Genomic DNA, 20,287 nt, shown 5'->3' on the forward strand with positions numbered 1-20,287 from the left:
GGTGCGGTAGCGCAGCAGCAGAGGCTCTGGCTGAGCACAAGCAGCAGCAGCACAGGCTGCTCTCAGGAGCAGCTAGGATCCGCTGGGAGGCGCTGCGGTGGCAGCGCAGCAGTGCGCGAAGGCTGCATGCTGGGACGGCTGTTGGTAAGGGAGGGAATGCACTGCATGCTGGGATGGCTGTCACATGAGCAGCGGTAGCTAGCACAAAACTCCCGCAATCTTCCTGGTTCCCAGCCTGCTATCGGAATTTTTGTGGTATCATTTATTGCGGAAATTAGTGCTAAATTTCCACTACATTCCACCGGAATTCCGGAGCTACCCATTATTTCGTGTGAAAGCTCAAATTTTATGCGCAATTTAACAGGAAATAAATCGTCAGAATAACGGAATAAAGTGCAGTGTGAAAGCACCCAGAATGGAGGTCAAATGGGCCTCATATGTGATGCTAACTATATGACTAGCTATTGGCCCCAATGGGAGATTTCCCCTCCCTCATTTTAACTGCCGTAGGTAGATAGGTGGATGGGTCACAGGGATTTCAGCTTAGACGGTTAAACTTCCCTTTTCCACATGTGATCTTGGTTTTTGAGGGGGGGAAACCCTGCACACACCTGGTACTTAATTTAAAAAAACACATTACTTAATTTGTTATTTACGTACAAAAATGTTTATAGACTGCCCTTCATATGGAATATCAGGACAGCGTACAATAAAATGTGCAAGTGCAAAAAGCATAAAATACCATCCTCCTCTAGGATGCATACCTTAACGTGGTGAGGGGGTTTGAGAGTGCTGAAGAAGCTGAGAGCAATGCCGTCAGGAGTCTAGACCAAGAGGCTAGACTCCTAGCAGGGGCACTCAAGGCGGAATGGTCAAAGCTGAGACACCAGACTAAGACGCATCCAAACTCAGAGGAAGGCAATGGTAAACCACCTCGGAATATCTCTTACCATGAAAACCCTATGAACAGAGTATCCAAAATACAACATGATGTTCTTGGAGGTCGCTGATTCATAGGGTCGCCATACGTCGTAGTCGACTTCAAGGCACATAACAACAACAAACCATAAAAATAATACAGAATAATAATTAACATGACTGGCTCATCTTTAAAAAGTTTAAACAACTGAATAGGCCCACCAGCATTGTTAATCATGTTGCTAACATAACATGCAGTTAGGCCTGGCGGGGGGCAGGCAGAATATTACAGGAGGAGACAGTCCTTCAGTTAACCTGGACCCAAGCCATTCAGGCCTTTAAAGGCAAACACCATCCAGCAGCGGTTGGCAGGGTGACAGAGCAGAGGTGGGGTGGCATTGTGCACCTGTCTTCCCAACACTGCAGCAGTTGGCAGGGTGACACGGGGGGTGGCGCTGTGCACCTGGCTTCCCAACACTGAGGGTTGTTGCCACTTACCAAGAAGGAGAGGCATGGGCAGTTCAGCACAGTGTGGGTGCGGTGGTGGAGCCCATCCAATGCTCCTGCTGCTGTGCCTGCAGCCCACCTCACTCCTCCCACCTCGACCCTCCCCCTCTCAGTATAAGTATAAAATATACAGCAAAAATAATATAGTTAAAATAACAGTACAACATCAGCAGATAAATTAAAAAATGTCATTCAGAAAAGAGATGGACAAATAAAAAGGTTTTCAGCATGCATCTGAAAGAATAGATAGTTGGAGGTTGCCTTATCTCAAATGGTAATAAATTCCACGTTAAAGGAGCCACAACACTGAAAGCCCTACTACCACTAGGGGGTCCTCTGCCACGGAACATAGTGCTGGGCAGGGAGGAGGCAGTCTCTCAAGTAGCCTAATCCTAAATCGTTTACGGCTTTGTAAACCAGTAGCAACACTTTGAACTTGGCCTGGTAGCTTAGAGGCAGACAGTGCAAGAAAGGTGTAATATGTTGACAATTAACGTATAAACTGAAAGTGGCTAAAACTACGATGACAGTTTGGCTTTGAAAACTTTCTCTCTCCCTGCTCCTGTTATACAAACACAATCATGCTTGATAATCAAATCTCCTTTAAGCCTGCTGAAAATTGAAAATTACAAAACATTTGGCAAGCTGGTCTTCTGAAGGTCTCACACTGGCATCTCTAATTTGAGAAGCCAGTCATGGCAATTTCATGCTCAAATTAGCAATGCAGTATTATATGTGCATTTTTTTGCATGGCTCATTTCATTCCTTTTAAACTGTCTGCGGTCAATTATTTCTTCCACCAATACATTTTATTTTTGCTACAGCCTTAAAGCTGTGAGATAATCCACCTATAACTTTGATGTATTTTGTGCACCCCAGGAGAACCCTTTTCCAATGGAAGTTGGATTAATGTGGAAGAGCAAGACATGCCTAGATATTGCCCAGTAATTCACTGTCTGTTTGCGGTAACAGGATTGTTATTCCATTTAAGTTTAAACTTGTCACACATCTGCTCTGGCACTGATTTATGCCAGCACTGCCACACACAGGCATATCTGTTTAACCTCTGTAACATATAACTTAAAACCTAACAAATTCTTACATAAAAGCTGTTCAGCCAAATCCATAGCTCATACCAGTCAGCTACTTGGTTTTCTGCTGATTTCCTGCTGGCTGTATCAACTGTTAAATTTTTCCTTGAAATTAATGGAAGTAAGAAGAATCTCATTTCAGCTCTGCCAGTGCAGTAGCGGAAGTTCACTGGATTGTATTGGTTTAAATTCCAGACATTCAACTTAACCAACTTGTGGCATGGACTGTTAACATTGCTCAAATTTGGCCATTCTGTACAATTTGCTCTGTATTTAAACATTTGTACACATTTAAAAAAAGAAATGGGCTGTGAGTGAATCTTCAATATAATATCAGCAATTACTATATTTTAGTGTATCATCCTAATCCAGTGACAGAGATCTTGTGTAACTGATGTGGATGTGCATGGCAATGCTCATTTGTTTTCCAATGAACTTAATAGATGCAGGGAGGTGAAGGGAATGCTTATCAAATTTGCAGATTATACAAAATTGGGAGGGATAGTTAATACCCTGGAAGACAGAAACAAAATTCAAAGGGATCTTGATAGGCTGGAGCATTGGACTGAAAACAACAGAATGAAATATAACAGGGATAAGTGCAAAGTTCTACACCTAGGAAAAAGAAACCGAAAGTAGAGTAGGGGATACTTGGCTCAGCAATACTGCATGCAAGAAGGATCTTGGGATTGTCGTTGATCACAAGCTGAATATGAGCCAACAGTGTGATGTGGCTGCAAAAAAGGCAAATGCTACTTTAGGCTGCATTAACAGAAGTATAGTTTCCAAATTGCATGAAGTATTAGTTCCCCTCTGTTCAGCAGTGGTTAAGCCTCATCCTGAGTACTGCATCCAGTTCTGAACACCACACTTTAAGAAGGATGCAGACAAACTGGAATGGGTTCAGAAGAGGGCAACAAGGATGCTGAGGGGACTGGAAACAAAGCTCTATGAGGAGAGACTGAAAGAACTGGACATGTTTAGCCTTGAGAAGAGAAGACTGAGGGGAGATATGATAGCTCTCTTCAAGTACTTGAAAGGTTGCCACACAGATGAGGGCGAGGATCTCTTCTCAATCGTCCCAGAGTGCAAGACATGGAATAATGAGCTCAAGTTACAGGAAGGCAGATTTCCATTGAACATCAGGAAAAGCTTCCTAATTACCTAGGGAGATGGTGGGTTCTCTATCACTGGAGGCATTCAAGAGGCAGCTGGACAGCCACCTGTAGGGTATGCTTTAATTTGGATTCCTGCATTGAGCAGGGGGTTGGACTTGATGGCCTTATAGGCCCCTTCCAACTCTACAATTCTATGATTCTATGATCATTTGATGCCATCAAAAATATGTGTCCACATCCAGCATTACTAGTCATGTGCAACAATGCATAGCTAGAATTGGCCTAGGGCTAAAGGTGATACAGTGGTTTAGAATGCAATCCTATAATGCTTACCTAGGAGTAATCTTATTGAACTCAGTGGGGATTACTTCTCAGTAAACATGTATAGGATTGCACTGTAAAATAATATATTTTGGCTCATAGTTATTGGCTTTTAGTTATTTCTTCTGAAGTCAGATTTTTGGCAGCATTACCAGATCCAGTTTATCTGAAAAAGATGGTAATGAGGACCTGATCTATATCCCTCCTGTGACTCCTTAAGAAACAGCCTCCATTTCATAATAATGTACAATTAGCAATATGTCTTTGTCTCCTTTTCTGTCAAAGAAAATATCAATCAATACATAAAAGGTAGTTGACTCATTTTAAAATAGTTTAGGTTCTCATAACATTGATTAACTAGTTGGTAAAATGAAGCTGCTGTGTTATTTTTTGGGGAAGGGGCAGACAAATTAACCAAAGCAAAGTCCCTAAGTACTACTTGTCAAAATGTCTTTAAACAAGAAATTCCCACTGGCAACAAGAGAAATTTGTATCCAGGACAGCTGCAGAAACCTGAAGAGGGAAATAGAGTGAGGTCTCAGCAGTAGCACTACATCACTGCTTTGCTTGTTTGTTCTTTGTGGTTTGATTTTGAGAGAGTTCATAACTTTTCTGGCCTTGTCTTTCAGCATTTACACCCCATTCTTTAACATATTTACTTGAAACCAAGTTCCTTTGATGGCAATAGAATTTCCAAGTATATGTGCTAAAACCTAAGGTTTAAGCCACTGTTTGCGTCACTTTCACCTTTTAAAAACATTCCTAAAGTCTCTCCCTCCCTTCTTCTTTTTTACTTATACGAGCTTGTCTGTGCTTGAAACATTGGAGCATAAAGATTTTATGCAGAAGTACAGGAAGAAATTGATCACACACCAAAACAAGATATGATAATAATCATGGGGGACTGGAATACAAAAGTAGGAAACAGAGAAGAACTAGGAATTGTGGGGAAGTGGGGCTTAGGAGATAGAAATGAAACAGGAGAGAGACATCTTGAATTCTGTGAAGCCATTAATTTGTTTCTTGCAAACACATTTTTTGAGCAACGAAAAAGATGACTGTACACATGGACATCATCAAATGGTCAGTATAGAAATCAAATTGATTATATAATTGGTAGCAGCAGAAGGAGAACTTCCATATTTTCTGCGAAAACAAGACCAGGAGCAGACTGCGGTACACATCATGAACTGGTAATATCGAAAATCAGAGTAAAGCTAAAGAACAACAAAGCAATCATAATGCCAAAATACAATTTAAATAACGTCCCAGAAGAATATAAAGATCAAATAAGGAACAGATTTGAGGCTTTAAACGTAGTTGACAGAGAACCAGAAGAACTACAGAGCAAAGTCAGAGACATTATCAGGGAAGAATGCAAAAAGACAATACCTCATGTTAAAAACAGAAAAACCACAATGGATAACTGAAGAAACTCTTAAAATGGTTAAAGAAAGAACGAAAGCAAAAGGAGATAGAAACATGGTTAGAACCCTAAATGCAACTCTACAGTGACTAGTATGTAGGGACAAAGAGAACTATTACAATAGTTACTGTCAGGGCCGGCTCCAGGAATGCAGGGGCCCTTGGGCATCAGCTTGCCCTGGGCCCCGGCGTGTGTGCATGTGCATGTGCACGTTCACATTCGCATTTGCGTTCGCATGCAGCCCACCCCACCTACCTGTCTCCTGTCTTTTACTATTGCCATAAACCAAGATGGCGGCCGCGGTTTCCCTAAGGGGATGAAGCCTCCGCTGCCATCTTTGTTGATGGCACGCATGCAGGGGCTTCAGTACCTTAGGGAAACCACGACCGCCATCTTTGTTAAGGGCAACGGTAAAAGACAGCAGACAAGTAAGTGGGGAGATGTGGGGGGATGTGCGGGGGCCACAGATCACAGAAGGGGAGCAGAGGGGCGGCTGAGGGGCCCCCTGTAGCTCCAGGGGCTGTTTGGCCAGTGCCCAACCTGGCTGCCCTTTAGAACTGGCCCTGGTTACTGTATAGAAATAGAAGAGGACAACAAAAAGGGTAGAACAAGAGCCCTATTCCAAAAAATTAGAGAAATGAAAGGGAAATTTAAACCACAAGTAGGGATGTTGAACAATCAACAGGGAAACACACTGACTGACCGAGATAAAATAAAAGGAAGATGGAAGTAATACACTGAGGAACTCTATAAAAGAGATGCAAGGATGACAGATTCATTCACAGAGGAACCGCATGATGACGAACCAGAAATTTTAGAATGTGAGGTGAACGCTGCTCTTAAAATACTTGGAAGAAACAAATCACCAGGAACAGATGGCATACCAATAGAGTTGCTACAAGCTACTGAGACTAAATCTGTCCAAAGTTTGACAAAAATCTGTCAAGAAATTTGGAAAAGAAAGCAATGGCCCACAGACTGGAAGCATTGAATATACATCCCAATTCCAAAGAAAGGGGATCCCAGGGAATGCAGTAATTATCAAACTATTGCCTTAATATCCCTTGCAAATAAAGTAATGCTCAAGATTCTACAGAAAAGGCTCTTACCATATGTGGAGTGAGAAGTGCCAGATGTCCAAGCTGGATTTAGAAAGGGAAGAGGTACAAGAGATCATTGCAAACATACGTTGAATAATGGAACGGAACAAGGAATTTCAGAAGTAAATCACCCTGTGCTTTATAGATTATAGCAAATCTTTTGACTGTGTAGATCATGAAAAACTATGGAATGCTTTAAAAGAAATGGGGGTGTCACCGCATCTGATTGTCCTGATGTGCAACCTACACTCTGGACAAGAGGCTACTGTAAGGACAGAATATGGAGAGACAGATTGGTTCCCAATCAGAAAGGGTGTGAGACAGGGGTGTATTTTATCACCCTATTTGTTTAATCTATATGCAGAACATATACGGAAAGCGGGATTGGACCAAGGTGAAAATTAGAGGGAGAAATATCAATAATTTAAGATATGCAGATGATACCATATTACTAGTAGAGACCAGTAATGATTTGAAACGAATGCTGATGAAAGTTAAACAGGAAAGCACAAAAGCAGGACTACAGCTGAACGTCAAAAAGACTACAGTAAAGATAACAGAAGATTTATGTAACTTTAAAGTTGACAACAAGGACATTGAACTTGTCAAGGATTATCAATACCTTGGCACAGGCATTAACCAAAATGGAGACAATAGTCAAGAAATCAAAAGAAGGCTAGGACTGGAGAGGGCAGCTATGAGAGAACTAGAAAAGGTCCTCGAATGCAAAGATGTATCACTGAACACTAAATTCAGGATCATTCAGACCATGGTATTCCTGATCTCTATGTATGGATGTGAAAGTTGGACAGTGAAAAAAGCTGATAAGAGAAAAATCAACTCATTTGAAATGTGATGTTGGAGGAGAGCTTTGTGCATACCATGGATTGCGAAAAAAACAAATAATTGGGTGTTAGAACAAATTAAACCAGAACTATCACTAGAAGGTAAAATGATGAAACTGAGGTTATCATACTTTGGACACATAATGAGAAGACATGATTCATTAGAAAAGATAACAATGCTTGGAAAAACAGAAGGAAGTAGAAAAAGAGGAAGACCAAACAAGAGATGGATTCATTCCATAAAGGAAGCCACAGACCTGAACTTACAAGATCTGAACAGGGTGGTCCATGACAGATGCTCTTGGAGGTCACTGATTCATATGCATAAAATCAGTGTCAGGTTCTTGACTAGTTTGGTGTTGGCCAGCGTGCTGGCTGCTTGTGCTGCAGGGGAAAAAAGCTTAAAATAAACCTTGGGCAGGTGTATTTTACTAAACCAGGGGTTTCCAGGCTGTGGTCTGTGGACACCCAGGCATTTTAATGTTCAATGTTTTTATGTTTAATGTTTTAGTTTAATTTTGTTGCTCTTTGTTACTGATTTTATTCTAATATTGTATTTTAATCTTGTTTTGTACACCGCCCAGAGAGCTATTAGCTATGGGCGGTTTAGAAATGAAAATAAATAAATAAATAAATAAATAAATAAATTTGCAGGTGAAGACGGGATATGGCACATCCATTGCATGAAATAGTTGTATTGGTTTTAACTGTATTTTAATCATTTTTTATTTCATATATTGTATTTTATTGTATTACAATTTGCTTTCTGTGGAATACAATAAAGTACAATATATAGGAAATTCCACAGCATCTAGTTCAGCGCATTAGAATTGCTACAACAGGCAGAAAAGTAATTGAATGCTCTGCCAAGGCTCTTGGCAATTTTCATGTGCCCCATGAGACAAAAAAGTTTAGGAACCACTCTAGTAATCGATACACAGGTCTAAAGAAAACACTAGCTTTTGTTCCTTTTCAAATTCTTATTAGAAGCAACGAGACATTCTCTGAGGATATGGAGGATTTTAGGGATGAGCTGCGTGAGAACAAAAAAGCCCAGCAGCTTAATCAGACAAGACGGAGCTGATTATGGTGGGCCACCTTGAAGCTGGCAGAGCTGTAGAGTTGTATCCATTGGTGTCTCTCCGCTGACAGATGGCACTTTGCTCCTGTAGAGGCTTCAATCAGTGGAACGAGGAGGAAATCCATTTTTGTATTATCATACTTTGGACACATAATGAGAAGACATGATTCACTAGAAAAGACAGTAATGCAGTAAGGGAATAGAAAAAGAGGAAGACCAAACAAGAGATGGATTGATTCCATAAAGGAAGGGTGGTTCATGACAGATGCTATTGGAGGTCGCTTATCATAGGGTCACCATAAGTTGTGATCGACTTGAAGGCATATAACAGCTGGTGCCCACTGGGCCTTTTGGGAAAGAAGGTAGGGCAGTGAACAGCAGGTGGAGCAGGAGTCACAAAAGATGGAGCCAATGGTAGGCATAGCCTCTCCCTCCTTCCTTTTTCTGCTGGTCCCGGTCTTGCATCTTTCCACAGCAGCCTGACATGCAGAAATAAAAAGGGGAAGCCATATCAATGGTGAGGGAAAGCTTCCAGCTGAGCATCTGCCTGCATATTTAGAAGTAGGTTCATCAAGGGGATTTACTCCTTAGGGCAGTAATGGGGAACTTCTGCCCTGTGAGCCTAATTAGGCCTTCCAGGCTTCTGAAGTTGGCACAGTAGGATGTTTTGGCCAAACCATGTCCACTTTTCCTATCCCTCTCATCAGGTATAAGAAAGCCAAGACAGTTCAAAAGGAATTCAGCCATGGTTGCAAGGAAGCACAACGATACAGTGGTGTAGAGGGAACAGAGAAAGACAAACGTCACTCTGCATTCCAGGGTCACTAAAAGGGAGGTGGATAACTTGGACCACCTAGTATGGATATACGGTTGCAAAAAGAGAGCCAATGTTGATACTCTTTATGACAGTGGTGGTGATGGGTATGAGTGTACAGGGCACAGGGTAAAATTTTATCGCTCACCTCTATTCCTCATACCAAAATCTTAGGATAAATGTTGTCCCAAACTCTGTTATGAAATGGAAATCAAGTCCAATATCTATATGGCAATCCTATTGAGGTATAAGCCTTTCCAAAGCAATGAATACCAAAGTCTAAATCAAAACAGAAGTCAAGGTTAGATGGGCCAAGCACACTAAGGAAATGCACACCATTGTCCCTCAATGTCATTTTCATGGGCTCAGGAATTCCAAAAGGTTTCCTAGAAAACTTTTCTAATCTAACAAAGTAGGTAATTTGATATCCTTGAGCACAAAGACTATGAGATCGTTGTCAAGCAAAGCATGAAAAAGATGCTTCTATTTTGCAAAGTTTGTTTATAGAGTGCATTAGAAAGAATCTGCTCCTACAAATGAAAGCAGAGAATAAATGAAGATGTGGCGCCTTACTGAAAAATTCTGCATGGATGTACAAGTTGCTCTAAGCCCCCAGGGGGGATGGATTTTTCGCTATAAACTTGCCTTGGATACACAGATCTGCACAGTGTAAAACACAGTTGAACTGACATCTCTCCACAACAAAGAAGCCTCTGAAACCAACCCTTCCCCCATCTATCTGGTTTTCAATCCCCTGTGTTAATAGCATTTTTGTACGTTTAAAATTTTTGTCGATTAATTTGTTTAAAATATTTACAAGCAGACTTTTTGGGTGTTTTTTTTTTAAAAAAAACAAAAAACACCTAGACCTCTCAGGCCAATATTCATGCTCATAAAACACAAAAGCAGCAGCAGAACAAAAACATTTAACATTTAATATATCTAGAGCTGATTACTATATAAAGAAGCTGTCTGTTATATAAAAAACTAAATAACATTCTGTAATTTCAGAATTTGAGATCGAGCCTCCCTGCATCTCTGTTTAATTCACAGCGTTCACATGTTTTTTGGAAAGGGAAGGCATGTTGCTGCATTTCCCTTTAAATGTGAATCAATCCAACCTGCTGATAATCCAAAACGTAAGGAAAAAGCATCTCTGCTTCCTGCTGAGAAGGCTCCTTGTCTCTGCCATGGCAAAAGCTGCCCTACTTTGCTTTCACTCACTCCCCCCCCCCCGTTTTATGTCAATTTCACCCCCAGGCTCTCTGGGCTGCATGCAATTGACAAGAAATGAAGCAACCCCCCCACTCCCCTCCTTTATTAGCAATACTCCGGAGGGAGTCTGAATGGGAAACAGCGGGTTCAAAGGTTGTGGAAAACACGTGTGAACATTGCAATTCTATCGCAATTCGTGATGGGAAAAGCTTCATTTTCAAAACAGATTTTAGCTCTCGTGTGAACAAGCCCATTGTTTACATCAGTGTCTGCAGAGCTGCTGCTACCTAAACCACCTAAGCTGAATGCCGGAAGATTTAGGACAGAGAAAAGAAAATACTTCCTCACACAGCGCATAGTTAGGCTATGGAACTCGCTCCCAGAGGAGGCAGTGATGGCCATCAACTTGGACTGCTTTAAAATAGGATTAGACAAATTCATGGAGGATAAGGCTATCAAAGTCTACTAGCCACAATGACTGTTCTGTCCCTCCACAATCGGAAGCAGTATGCTTCTGAATACAAGTTGCTGGAAGCTGCAGGGGTGGGTGGAGAGTGCTCTTGTGCTCATGTCCTGCTTGCGGGCTTCCCATGGGCATCTGGTTGGCCACTGTGAAAACAGGATGCTGGACTAGATGGGCCATTTGTCCTGATCCAGCAGGCTCTTCTTATGTTCTTACCTCCTGCTCCAGGAAAGTTTGGGAGCCCTGAATAGTCAAGGGAAGAAGGAGACAGTGGCAGAGAAGGCAGCTGGGCAGTTGAGGTGCTGGTTGAGTGGACCACTCCTGCTGCCTCCTCACAGCACTCAGCCTACACCTGTTCACAAATAATCAAGCAGGGATACTTGCTTTGAACACCCTATTGCAACATCCTTATTGAAGATTAGTGTAAGAGTTGATCAGGCTCATGTGAACATAAGAACATAAGAAGAGCCTGCTGGATCAGGCCAGTGGCCCATCTAGTCCAGCATCCTGTTCTCACAGTGGCCAACCAGGTGCCTGGGGGAAGCCCGCAAGCAGGACCCGAGTGCAAGAACACTCTCCCCTCCTGAGGCTTCCGGCAACTGGTTTTAAGAAGCATGCTGCCTCTGACTAGGGTGGCAGAGCACAGCCATCACGGCTAGTAGCCATTGATAGCCCTGTCCTCCATGAATTTGTCTAATCTTCTTTTAAAGCCCATGTGGGACTGGGAGGCCCTTTAGATGCCCAGGTCCTGGGTCATTTAGGGCTTTAAAGAAGAGCATCAGCACTTTGAATTTTTCCTGGAAGCAGACTGGCAGTCAGCACCACAACTGGCAAGAAGAGATCTGTTCTTTGGCAGGTCCCAGTTAGTCCAAAGTGCAACTGTTAGGTAACTAACTGAAAACAAGCTAATTCTCCCGAAGAAGGAGATTGTCCTGTTGCATTCCTCTCCCCCCCCCCAATGTCACAAAATAATAACTTACTTAAGCTCTTTCTCTGGAAAAAAATGAAACAGGACAATTTAAAATATTAAAAACTCCAACTGTATTTTTTTTCTGTTATTAATAATTTCTATTCAGGTCATTTATGATGACCTACTGTTGCTATTTTTATTTTACCCCCTTCCAGTAATTCATGAAGCAGTATTATCGCTAACATCTGTCAAATGATGATGGCATTTTTCTTTCTCATCTTGGGGATTGCTTGGGCTGTGTATTGTTGTGTTTGGCCAAAGGTTATCTTTGTTTTGCTTGCTTGTGGGTTTTTGGAAGAATTTTAAATGAGGGATTGTACCATGAGTGAAACGGAGTAGTTAGCAAGCACGAGAACTTTAAGTATCAGTTTTACTGTTAGTGAACTTGTTTCTTGTCCATAGGATGAACTTAGTGGGCAATGCAGGGCAATAAAACTTTATTTCCATGACAAAAGATATGCAGTAACTTCAAGAGGTGCTTCTCCTCTCTCCCGTTCTCCGTATGTCTGTGGGAGGAACATCCTGATTGATGGTGCTGTAGAAAGGGATAGGATCAAAAGTCCAGAAACTGTCAGACTAGGGAATCTTTGCATAAATGACTGTTCCCCAAAAGTGTGATGAATCCAAATGTTTTGGTTGCCCTTTACAGCAGCCAACTAGAAGTGATTGTACAGTACACGACTGTGTGCTATTGACATCCTGAAATGTTTTCCTTTATTAGCACAATTTGCAATGTATTTTTTAAATTAGTGTAAAGTTGCAATTCAAGTAATAATAAAAACAAATAATTAGGGTGTGACGGCAGAATTTATAGTCATAAGGTAGTAAGAACTTTACTGACGGCAATCTGAGTGCTTGCATGTATATAGCTGCTTTCATTCCTCTGGGATCATAGGATTCTGTTGCAGATGCCAGTTCTGGTCAAGCATGTTCTAAGCTGGATATAGAGTAGTCTTGTGACAACATTTTGCAGGCTCTTCCTCAGCACCTGGTAGTCACTGGCGGGTGGCCAGAGGCATATAGACTCTCTAAACTTACAGCTGTTGCGGCTAATACTCATTCTTAGACTTGTCCATTGCAGGTGCCAGTTTGATCACTTTGGAGCCAGGTCCCCCCTTTTTTTCCCCAACCCCCCCCCATTTCCTGGGGATGGGGAGGCTGATCTGAGAGAATAATGAGAGAGAAAACTATGGGTAAGGACTGCCAAGTACCCTACTTGACAGAGATCAGTCCACTATTTGGAGGGCCGCCATGTCCAACTCTCATAAGAAAGGACAGGAGGGGCCTTGAAGTTGCCTGGCTACAGTTAGCACCTAGGCTAAGCAGGCTTACAGGTCACCTGATAACAGTCTTCCCCACTATCGTGAAATGTAATAATTATAGTAATTATTTCTGAATATAAATCAGCATATGCCAATATTTTAAATATTTTTAAAATAGTTTGTTTCTGAGCATGGCTTGGAAGAATCTTGCTGGCATACCTAGTAAACAGCTGTAAACTGCCCAGAGAGCTTCAGCTATTGGGCAGTATATAAATGTAATAAATAAATAAATAAACAAACAAGATGGCATAAGGCTAATGCACATAGGAGTGCCTGTGATGGGGTCTGTTGCTTTTTTTGTATTGCCCTCCACAGCCATGCCAACAGCTTCTGCTCATAGCTGAGGGCAGATTCACATAACTGTCTGGCTCAGGCATGTTCTGCACAGAATAGAAAAAATAAAGTCCCCACCCCCAGTGATCATATGAACTAGCTCTTATGCAATAATATTATATGAAGCAAATAAGACCACAGAAGATATAGTACATAGTGGAAGAATTAGGGGGAAATTAAAAAATGGAAAAAATAAACATGCAAGCAAGCTCTGTCCTGCTTGTTCATGTATTTTTTTAAAAAAATATGTGCATAATAAGAAAAACTGCTTACATGATAGAATTACTAATACTTGCATATCTTAGCTCATATTTAATATTCTAATAAATATTATTATTATTTATTAAATTTATATCTGCCCTTCCCCCAAGCCTAGGGCAGCAAACAAAAACACTAAACACTATTTCTCTGTAACATCTGAATTGGGAGAGGCTGTGGAAATCTGGACTGCTGTCTGGACTCGGTGATGGGCTGGATGAGGGCCAATAAACTGAGTCTGAATCCTAGCAAGACAGAGACACTGTGGGTTGGTGGTTCCCGAGTTTGGGTATTGGTCAGTTGCCTGCTTTGGATGGGATCGTACTCCCTCTGAAAGAGCAGGTTGGTAGTCTGGGGGTGCTCCTGGATCCATCTTTGTTGCTAGAGGCTCAGGTGACCTCAGTGGCTAGGAGTGCTTTTTACCATCTTTGGATGGTTAAGACAGGAGCGGCCGTTTTTGGACCAGGATCACCTGGCCACTATTGTCCATGCACTGGTAACCTCCAGGGTAGATGAATCTGAGGTTATACTTTGGACACATAATGAGAAGACCTGATTCACTAGAAGGCAATAATGCTGAAAAAACAGAAGGGAGTAGAAAAAGAGGAAGGCCAAACAAGAGATGGATTGATTCCATAAAGGAAGCCACAGACCTGAACTTATAAGATCTGAACAGGGTGGTTTACGACAGATGTTATTGGAGGTTGCTGATTCATAGGGTCGCCATAAGTCGTAACCAACTTGAAGACACATAACAACAAAATGCCCTTGGACATAGCTGTCAATTTAGTAATTTCAATCTGTTCCCATAACTTTTGCAATAGTTTCTTCTAAGAAAGAGGTTAGTTTGATTCATTTTCTGTTTTTACATATAATAATCTTGCTTTGGTTTGTTTTTAGCATTTTGCTTTTTTAGCAGCACAGGCGAGCAAGAATGAGGGGGAAATCACAGATTTTTTTAACAGCTGCTCTCCAGATAATCCCGCATCTCACCCCTGCTGCAACTGGACATTTTAGCTCATCCCTTGAGTTGGCAAAGAGTTTCAGTGTTTCTGTGTGTCTCGGCTTTGCCCTGGAGGTGTCAGTGCTTCTATATGTCTTTCCACTGCCAGTCTCTGAATGTAGAGATGATTATTAATGAAGCCTTTGAGATATTTAATTGTCATAGAAATACATCTCATCACAAAGGGGAAGACTGTAAACAGGAGACCTGTGTGCCTGCTCAGTCTGCTATCCAGGGGCTAACTGTTGATAGGCAAATTCATGCCCCCTCCTCTCCCTTCTTATCCAGACTTGGACATGATGGCTCTTTAGACAGACACCATCCTCTGTAAATTAAGACACATGGGCACCACAGTCACACCTGCTGCCTCTCTGGAAAACATCACAGCAAAGGGAAGGCTAGCCTGGCCCCACCCATCGCCCATAGAAAGAGCAAGTGCTTGCTTTCCTTTTCTGCCACAGGCAATGTTCAGCTCCACCGGCTGGCTGTCTTTGGACTGCAGTCCGGAAGTAGAGCATGCTCTGGCCTCATCCACTAGCCAGTTGACTAAAGACTTGATTGGAATGCGAAATATAAATCTTCACATCAAATAGGTGACCAGTATCACATTTCTCCAAGTGGCCAGCCAGAAGCTTTTGAGAAGTCTACAAGCAGAGAATGAAAGAAGCAGCTCTACCCTGCTGTCACTCCTCCCTCAGTGACTAACATTCGGAAACACATTGCTTCTGAACCCGGATGCTTCATTTGGTTCTCTGGCTTTTAGCCATGGATAGACCTCCTCTCCTCCATAAATCTGTGTCTCTCTCTTTTGAAAACCATCCGAACAGTGGCATTTACAAGTTAAGCTGTCACCAAAGTGAAGAAGATAAATGTGGGAACAAGCCACACCAGCCAAGGAGAGCTCCTTGAACTGACAGGCCAGGCTTGGAAGGCAACATTCACTGACCCATTTCAGAATTTCTTTATCAGACTTGTTCAGCAGCCTATGCAACAAAAGGACTGGATCTTGCAAACTTGCTTTTCTTTCTCTTTGCCTTTCCCTTGCCCCACACCCGGCTGTACAGAGGCTGAGGCTGACAGCAGGGGATCCCTGATATAGACAGTCATTATTGAAGCTACTTGAACTTGAATAAGAATCCTGAGAACTTTTGAGTAACTTTTTACTTGTTTGATTATTTATATCCCACTTTTCCTCTAGAGAGCTCAATGTAGCTAACAAAAGTAAGCTATAAATTGTAAAGGATGTTTTTAATCACTAATAGGCAAAAAACGTTGCGGTTTAAAAATGTACCTATAGCCCACAGATATATCTATCAAACTTTAAAAAGCAGGGAAATTGGGCAGCTGTAGTGAATGCACCAGGGGAGCAGGAGACCTGACCTCCTCTCTGAGACATTGGACTGCCCTACAAAGTTGTCAAAATGCAAACACAATTTGGGTTGGTCTTTCACAGTCCAATCCACTTGCTGTGTAGCTTGGAAGAATTTGGTAACATGTGCCTCTGAGCATATGGTGAGTGGTGGCAACACCTGCCATCTCCAAAGATGGAGAATTATATTTCTGTATGTTTGTTGGTTTTCTTCTTACTTTGCTTCTTTCCTGCACTACTGTTTCTACTGAGAATCTAATCTAGAAAATTTTGCCAGGCCCAAAGCTTTTGCTGGGTGCAGGGCAGGGATAAGGGCATCTATGCACAACCCAAAGCAACAGAAATATGCAGAAAACAATAAGAAACTGGGGGTGCCTACCCAAAAATCTGCACTGTGCCAGACAGTAGTGTAGTGGCAAATTCAGACATGCAGGGTCCCTTCAGGATAGTCTCAGCCACAGCCAGACCCCCCTCCCTCCTTATTTTGCTCCTGTGTTGAGAATAAGATCCTTGTTAATGCCTTCTCCCACAACAACTGATGTCCCCAGGAGACAATCAGTATGAAAGTGGAGAGTATTAGCTACTGAAAAGAGTCTCCTCAGTGGATCACTCACCTCCTTTCACTCTGATTGCCTCCAATCAGCAGGAGAGGACAAGGAAGCATATTAGAAAACTCTTCTCAGTGGCTAACACACTCCCCTTTCATGATGATCAGCTCATATGATGCTGGAGACATAGGGACCCTGGTCTCAAAAAAGTAAGGGGTCTATGACTCCCTGAGCCCCTGGACAACTCCACCCCTGCTGCCAGGACAAATCATACATCCCAGGAAGAGGGAGGATGGCCTTTATACAAGATGCCAGTACTTCCCACCTGGCCTATAGTTTCTGCTGGGTGCAGGGCACTCATAAAGTCATCTGTGCAGAACTAAAATTATGAAAAGTAGAGAAAAATATGTAATTTGGGGTGACTACTCCAAAATCTGCTGTGGGCCATGAAACATCATTCACCTGAGCAAAGGGGAGAATGTCCTCAATGAGATGCCACTGCATCCTGCCTGGAATGGATTTTCTTGTGGACACACGAAACAGATATGAGCATCTATGCACAACAAGCAATGTAGAACGTATATAAGGAACTGCTGGTTCCCACCCCAAAACATGCTTTGGGCACTACAAGTCATACATCCATGCATGCAGGAGAGGGTTCCCACCCAGTTTAGAACTTCTTTTGTATGTATGGTACAGACAAGGGCATATATGTATTAGAAAAATAGTGAATATGTAGAGGAAAGAAAATCAGAAACTGGAGTGCCCATCCTAAAAGATGGTTTGGGGCACCAGATATACTTCCATGCATCTAGGAGAGTGTGTTCCATGAGATGCCATCCATGCATACTTTAGAGTGTCATCTAGGAAATTACATCTTCTTCAACAAATCATTATTTGTTGACCCTGCCACAAGTCCTTCTGTCACCAACATCAATGGCTTTAAAAAATAACAATTGAGCTATAAGAAAATAAGTAACAGGGAAGGCCAATACATTTTTTTAAAAAATCCAAATAGATCATAAGCAATGGCCTTAAGCACTGGTGTAGCATAGAGGACACCCTATCATTTTCTGGGGTGTCTGATTTGTCTTGGCCCAGAGAAGATTTTGTGGTGAACATTCCAATATATTTATTCTTTGCTTTTTGTATCTTTTGGTTGTCCATAGATGCACTTATACATGCCCTGAATCCAAGAGAAACTCTGGGTCAGGTGGGAAACACTGGCATCTTGTAGAATATATCCTCCCCTTTCCTTGGGTGTATGATTTGTCCTGGCCCACAGCAGATGGGCACCATCAGTTAATTTTTTTCTGCATCTTTTTGTCCGTTTTGGTTGTGCATAGATGCCTTTATCCTCGCCCTGCGCCCAGCAAAAGCTCTGGGCCAGGTGGGACACACTGGCATCTCGTAGAGGACACCCTCCCCTTTCCTGGGGTGTATGATTTGTCCCAGCCCAGAGCAGATTTTGGGGTAGGCACCCTCAGTTACTTATTTTTTATGATTTTATGACATCATTATGCATTTATGAGCATTTCAGAAGCCTGATAATTTTTATTGAATAAATTTGTTGTTATTCTTGACAGGGAGCATCCCCAGATCACAGCGATACAGTAGGGCCCCGTTTTACAGCACTTTGTTTTACAGTGCTTCGCTAATGCGGCAGTCTCAATTAGACACAATTAGACTAAAGCCCCACTCATACGGCGCTGGTTCCGCTTTTACGGCGGTTTTCGGGCACCGCACACCATTCTTTTTAATGAGTTCAGCAGTTTTCACTTTTCGGCGGGGGTCTGGAATGTAACCCACCGTATGAGAGGGGCCCTATTGTATATGATGTGGGGTACCCCAACATATATATTAGGGTTCAGGGACATGCTAACTTTCCTATGGAGTTGCTGAAGCTGTGAACTTTTGTTTTTTGTGTTTTGAACTTTCAAGCAAATAAGGAACTAGGAACCAACTTCGTGACAACATAATCAGGGACGATGGAAATTGTAGTCCTACAACATCTAGAGGGCACCATGTTGGCTATCTCTGATCTGTAAGGCCCCACAAGTAACTTTTGTTGTTTGTTGCAATACATACAAGAACATAAGAAGCAGGGCTGGTTCTAAAGGGCAGCCAGGTGGGCCGAGGGCCCCTGCGCTCCCCTTCCACAATGCAGAACAGGAGCTTCAGAGCCACCCGCCATGACCCCGCTTCACCTACCTTTCTCTTTGCTGTTTTTTGTGGCTGTGCGTGCTGTGTAGCACGCATGCGTGCCATCAACCAAGATGATGGCAGAGGCTTCAGCCCGTTAGGGAATCCTGGGCTGCCATCTTGACTGATGGCAAACCTGCACGCGCAGTGCGTGCAGCCAAAAAAACAGCACAGAGGAAGGTAAGTAGAGCAGGGGAATGGCAGGTGGCTTGGGATCTCCCGCCCTGCGATCTGAGGTACCAATCCTGCTGCGAATCGCAGAAGGGGAGTGCCGGGGCCTGGGGCAGGCTGGTGCCCAAGGGCCCCGGCATGCTTGGGGCCGGCTCTGATAAGAAGAGCCTGCTGGATCCAACCAGTGTCCCATCTAGCCTAGCATCCTGTTCTCACAATGGCCATTCAGATGCCCTAAAGGGATGCCCATAAGCAGGACCTGAGTGCACAAGCAGCACTCTCCTCACTTGTACTTCCAGCAACTGATATTCAGAAGCATACGGTCTCTGACAGTGGAAGTAGAACACAGCCATCATTGCTAGGTACCATTGATAGCTTTATCCTCTATGAATTTGTCTAATCCTCAAGTGAATTATATGTGTGTTGGGGTATCATCATTGCTGGGGGTGGGGTGGGGGATGTGAGATTCTGTTATGCTATTCTGTTAATCTTACAGATAAAAAAAATATTCTACTACCCTCTGTGTGTGTGTTCTTATTTTTAATGTTGCTTCAGTCTACTTAGATGTGCAGCAGCCAAGGCCAACACCTTGTAGGCAATTTTTTTTAAAAAGTAACTAAAATGTAATTGTAGTGATTACTTTTGAGTAAAAGTAATCAGTTACTTTCAGAGGAATTGTAATTGTAATGGTAATTACTGCCTTTTTGGGCCATGTAACCAGAGCTTGGAAGATTACTTTTAAAAAGTAATAAATTACAGTTACAGTTACATGGCCCCCAAAAAGTTGTGTACAGGGCCCAATTCAAGGTGTTGGTACTAACCTTTAAAACCCTATACGGTACGGTCTCGGCCCAGTTTATCTGAAGGAACGCCTCCAGTATCACCAAATATGCCACCAAACAAGATCAGCCTCACAAGACCTTCTCTCGGTCCCACCGATGAAAACAGCTAGGCTGGTGCGGACCAGAGAGAGGGCTTTTTCGATCATGGCCCCCACCCTCTGGAACTTGCTTCCATTTGACCTCCGACATGCCTCCTCCCTGATGGTTTTTCGCCGAGCCTTAAAGACCTGGCTATTCAGGCAGGCCTATGGGATTTCTGGGGTGGGTTAGGTTTTTATATTGTATTATTGAAAGGTTGGTCTTAGATAAATTGATGTTAATATTGTGACTGTTGATTGTATGTGTTTTTATTGTATTTTATATTGTTGTA

The 20,287-nt window shown here is 42.5% G+C and overlaps 1 long non-coding RNA gene across 2 annotated transcripts in view; it reads left to right on the forward strand.

Annotated features, from left to right (window-relative positions):
* Window positions 1–20,287, forward strand: part of LOC133379843 (uncharacterized) — a 49,258-nt gene that overhangs the window by 13,188 nt on the left and 15,783 nt on the right. The window lies entirely within an intron of this gene.

The sequence above is a fragment of the Rhineura floridana genome, chromosome 1 (assembly GCF_030035675.1).
Source record: "Rhineura floridana isolate rRhiFlo1 chromosome 1, rRhiFlo1.hap2, whole genome shotgun sequence".
Lineage (NCBI taxonomy): Eukaryota > Metazoa > Chordata > Lepidosauria > Squamata > Rhineuridae > Rhineura > Rhineura floridana.